This window comes from Euprymna scolopes, chromosome 8, assembly GCF_053919585.1.
Source record: "Euprymna scolopes isolate OS-2025 chromosome 8, ASM5391958v1, whole genome shotgun sequence".
NCBI classification, from domain to species: domain Eukaryota; kingdom Metazoa; phylum Mollusca; class Cephalopoda; order Sepiida; family Sepiolidae; genus Euprymna; species Euprymna scolopes.
This window is the reverse complement of record NC_136489.1, coordinates 107154921-107160920: the sequence shown is the minus strand read 5'-3', so window position 1 is coordinate 107160920 and position 6000 is coordinate 107154921.

Below are 6000 nucleotides of genomic sequence, written 5' to 3'. Positions count from 1 at the left end.
ATCTGACATAAACCGATGTGGTAACGTCATTTTGAGATATGTATATATATATATATATATATATATATATATATATATATATATATATATATATATATATATATATATATATATTCAGAGAGAATACAAGATAGATATAGATATGTAGATACTTATATCAATAACCATTGAGGGGCAAATACCCATATATCTACACATGCATGGGGACATGAAATTCCTGTGTGTATATATGAGATACATTGGGACGTGCCGGTTTAGGATCTAACAAACAAATAGAGTTTTCCGATAAAACCGTATACTGTTAAAGATCATGATCATTACGTTTCGATCGATACGTAGCTATATACATGTTTGTATATATGTATATATATATATATATATATATATATATATATATATATATATATATATATATACTCTTCAGAATTAAATTATCTAACAATCAACTGGCATGAAAACCTGTGATTATAATTCTTACACAATTTTATTGGCAGTAATATTCTATAAGTACTATTTCATCGAAATAAAAATAGAAATTGCTCGATATACACGATAGAGCAAATAAATCAAATTGTATTCATTCAATATATTTAAAGATTTATGACGTGAATGGTTTAATTTCAAATCAAAAAGATTTTTATTATTCTATGTAAGACAAATAATACATTCGCGTCATAAATTTTTAAATTTATTGAATGACTAAAATTTAAGGCATATATATATATATATATATATATATATATATATATATATATAAAATTGAACAGAACTCATGGCAAACTCATTTTTTCATTCGTTTAATTAAGAGGTCGTTTTTAACGGGCAATTTTCGTCTGATTAAATATAACCTTCATTAATATTTTATGAACAATATCCCCTTCAAATTTTAATTAACTTTTTTTATGACCAAAACTCGGAAGTACAGTAATAATTTAAATAAATTAAATATGGCGCTTTAAATGTATATATTTTAATGGGTTTAAATTTCCACTGCCTTTTTATCCGGAAGGGTTGCAATATATATTTGTTAACTAGTAGGTATTGCTCTATCGTAAAATACGCATAAATATTATATTCTAATTAATGCAAAATTCTTATTTATTAAAAACAAAAGTACCGTAGGTATTAACTGTAACGTTTAATTTCTTGTAAAACAAATTACGCAAAAAAAAACAAAAAACAAAAATACGGAAAGAAACTTAAACATGTGCATGCGAGTATTATGTTTTTTTTCTTTTAAACAGTCCATTTCTTAAAAGTAAAAAAATACTCGAGCTGAGATCGAACCAAAGCCCAAAGACAGTGAGTCAAGTACGATAACTATTATGCCAGCTTGATACGATCTTTAAAAATGTTTTCATACCTACTTATCGTTGACAAGGAATCTATCATGTGAGTGATTCACGCAAGCAGTTGCGAAACAGATGAAAATCCGATGACTCCCACGTAACATTTTTTTTAAGTTTGACTACTTAGCTGTTTTTTGTCCGAATGAAAATATGTTGCACATGTCTGAATATCCTACATAACAAATTCGTAGTTTTTAGATCAATAATTTTTTGAGTATATAACGTGAGGGTTTTCCTCACTCTTACAGGTATATACGTGAATAGGAACTCTTGGACAATAACGCAGCGGATGAAAATAAATCTTTACAAATATCTACACCTTAAGTATTATTTTAATAAAAATAATTATTTTCCACAGACTGTTGTCATCATGAATGTTGATATTAATTATTGGAGTTCATGTCCCCGGAATTAAATGAGTAGTTCTCTATACGATCATCTCACGAAAATTACAATAAGTATAAATATAACTAAAATATCAGCTTTGACTACAAAAATTAATATAAGTAAAATCAGTAGGCAGTAAAATTAGCAATCGCTAAAACTATTACTTACCAAGAAAAATAAATATGCATTCAAGACAGTGTTAGGTCGCAACACCAATGCCATGAAGTCACCAATTGATTTGGAGGTGAATGTGAATGTCATATGAAATACGAATCAAAACGATAAACTGCCACTACAAGGATTCCGGACAGAAAGTTCCCTCAAACATTCCAGTCATTACATTAGCAAAGTTATGGTTGTGACACACAATTTATGTGAAGCTGTATTCTCCCAACTTTCCTTAATAGCAATACCGAAATACACGAAATATGTAAGACGATATGGGCTATATCACATCGCCAACGAAGCACACGATTAAAAAAATGCAATATCAGCAATCTAAACATAAACTATCTAAAAATTATATATATATAATATCTAAAAACTATACATATAATATCTAAAAATTATATATATAATATCTAAAAACTATACATAAAATATCTAAAAATTATATATATATATATATAATATCTAAAAACTATACATATAATATCTAAAAATTATATATTAAAATATCTACAAAAAAATCCGCAATATCAGCCGTCTCATTAAAGTCAGTTCATAAAGATACTTTCCATAACAGTGGAAATGTGTGTTTGAATGATTTCGAATTGATTTGCTATCTATTTATTCCTCTAGCTGCTTTGTAAATTGTTATGGATACATTTGAAAGTAATTATGAGTTTACGGTCTGTATAGTGACTTCACAAATAAAATCTATAATACAATATCATCAATATATGAAAGTTTTTTGTACAAAAAGCTTAGCGTATATATATATATATATATATATATATATATATATATGATATTTTTGCATATATACCATATAATGTATATATATATATATATATATATATGATATAATGTATATATATATATATATATATATATATATATATATATATATATGATATTTATAAAGTTGGGGTCACTTCCTGATTGCTTGTTCTAAAATGGGTCGCCATATTTTAAAGGTTAGTAACTACTGGCCTAGAGCCAAGTCCATCGTTACACTTAAACTTAGTTATATTATGATCAGTTGAAATGTTTTAATGTGACTGAATGCACCCTTTATTTATTTTGGATTACCGAGATCACTGTCCTGTATTCCCATCTTGCGTTCCACTATTGGTAAATCTCGAAGTCGAGTCAAATATTGATCTTAGCCGACTCCTCATTTATGTAGTTTATAGGTGGATAAACGATTAAATATTTTCTTTATAGTGATGAATTAATTAAAGGCATAATAATATCCTGGGGTGATTTAGTTGGTTTTTTTTTATTTGTAGTTGATAATTATAACTATTTCAGAATTTTTTCTTTGTGTTCTATACATTTATTTATCGACGCATTGTCGAATCGGAAGATTAGTTTGGGAATAATGTGCCAGATTCGACAAAAAGTATCAAATATGTAAAAAGACTAAATGTTCACAATATTCTTTGATATAAAATTAAACGGATGAACAGAAGATAAAAAAGAAAGAAATAACTTTTTAATAAAAAGGTTGAAACTATTCCTCGAACCATGAAATTTTGTTGCGTTGTTTTTAGTAGAATAGGAGCTTATAGTACTTTTAGTTGAACTTATATGTTATTATAGTACTTTTAGTCGAACTTATATGTTATTATAGTACTTTTAGTTGAACTTATATGTTATTATAATACTTTTAGTTGAACTTATATTTTATTATAGTACTTTTAGTTGAACTTATATGTTATTATAGTACGCTCTATAGCATTTTTAGTTAAACTTATTCTTACTTTATGTTCTCACATCAATTAGAAATGATTGTGTTCCTAAGAATTAGTGTTTACCTTTCTGTAAGGATGAAATGGAATACTTCCTACTCTACGTAACACTTATTAAGCAAATGAACATGGACAAATTTTCGTGAATATAAAAAGAAAACAATCCTCTCAAAAAGTATTAACACTTGACGCGGCGTGTCTGGTCCTTGCCAGATGTTGAGAGAGAAGGACAGAAATAGAGAGAAAGAGAGAGTGAAAGAGAAAGGGAGATGAGGAGAAAGAGTCTCAAATATAGAAACATTACAGTATATAAATATTACATATTAGGGACTCTACGTTAGCTATTAATGTAATGTTGATTTTGACAAGGGGCACACTGATTGTACGATAATCAGGGCAAGAAGAACAGGTCAAACGTCGTAGACAAAACAGAAAGAAGATGGAGAATGGTGTCATGCTTTCAAGCAAAGAGAAAACAAAGGTTTTCTTATCAGCCTCTCGCTGGAAGTCGTACGAACAGATCACCGCTACTGGTGTAGAAAACTGATAATCGCAGCGAATGTTACTAATGTCTATACGCGTCAGTCATTTCTGGTAAGTTAATAACTTAATTTTAAGAACTTATTAACTAGCTTAGATAGCATTAGTTACTCCCTCTCTCCAACTCTCTTTCTCTCTTTCTCTGTACGTAAATTCTCCCAGAATTAAATCATATACGCAAACTCTCAGCGAACGTCCCTGTGTGTTACTTTCTTATGGAAAAGAGTTTTATTGATATTTGTAAAACAGGCGAGACGATCAACTTATGAAACGCAACGATAAAGGGAAGCGTCAGACAACCACATATAAACACCACACGTGTATGTGAAAGTAATTTTTATTTGTTCTTTAAAATGTCATATAAAGTTTATACAAGACATAACAAATAGCCGTAGCGACCAATAATCATCTGACCTGTGTGTTCATTCGTTTGCGAACTTTTATCTTCATGGGTGTTGTTGTTTCACCACGGTTTCGGAAAACTCATCCTCCAGCTTTCCTCAATTTTTAGCGACGGGATAGAAATAGTGAGTCTTGTAATTGATCCTCAGAAACTACAGGCTTCGGGGCTCGTTGCGCAGTGGATAGAGGCGTCGAGTCTCCACTGTTCAAAGTGAGCATTGAAGATAGCAGTTTCAGTCCTACCCAAACAGGCTAGAAAACTAGTTGGACAAAACGTGGTGAGACAACAATTATGGGAAGCAGAAATAATTAGGGATAAATCCCACGAATCAGCATTTATCCGAAGGTTTAAATGTCATTTATTAATGTCCCAGTAGACGAGGAAATTCATTAGTTATATGGGTCCTGGACAGGCTATCAATGATGAACAGAATTATAGTTGACGCAAGAAAATGTGACTTTCACGTTTCCCATAAATTGGACTAAGCAAATCTGAATCCCGCTATAGTAGATATTTTGCACAAGTTTGATGACGACCTGGACGTTTGCCTCTACTAACACAAATACATAAAACTCGATGAAATCATGAGTTCTTTTTCGGACGTAATAAAAAAAACAATCTCTCCCCATCCCGATATAAATTGTGACGGCATCTGTACCCGCAAATAATGAAATGGTGCAAGAAGGCTATGTAACAATCTTTCTTTTCTTTATTTACTTTAAGTATTTTATTAATTATCCTCCTCTTTCTTCAATATTTCCAGTTTACCCCCTCGCTTTGTAGATATAATATATGCTTAACGTTCAATTTAAAAGTTATCACTTTTGAAATCAGGATTCCCACCGCGCTTGGTCCCGGCAATTTAATTATTACGCATCCGTTAATATTCTCGACAGTAAAAAGCTTGTAGTAACTATCTCCTATTATCGTTATATAAAAAGCGCAGAAAAAAAAGCTACACAAACCGTGCGTTATAGAACGTAATTCATGAATGAATCAATAGCCGTTACATTTTTTTGAATGAATGCTATGAAAGTTTGGCCATTTATAGTTACAAACCTGACCGACCAACAATATGGATTTAGGCAAGCCCGTTCCACAGCAGACATCCTAACTGTAATCTCCGAGCGTATATACCATTCACTTGACAAAGCAGGGGAGGGTAGAGCGGTAGCTCTAGATCTATCTAAGGCTTTTGACAGGGTATGACATGAAGGTCTTCTCAGAGAAATCAGATCATACGGTATCACTGGAAGATTACTTAACATAATAAAACCATTCTTAAACAAGAGAACAATCCAGGTTGTCCTCGATAGCCGTACATCTAAAAAATATGATATAAATGCAAGAGTGCCTCAGGGGTCTATCCTTGAACCTCTATTATTCCTAATATTCATAAATGACC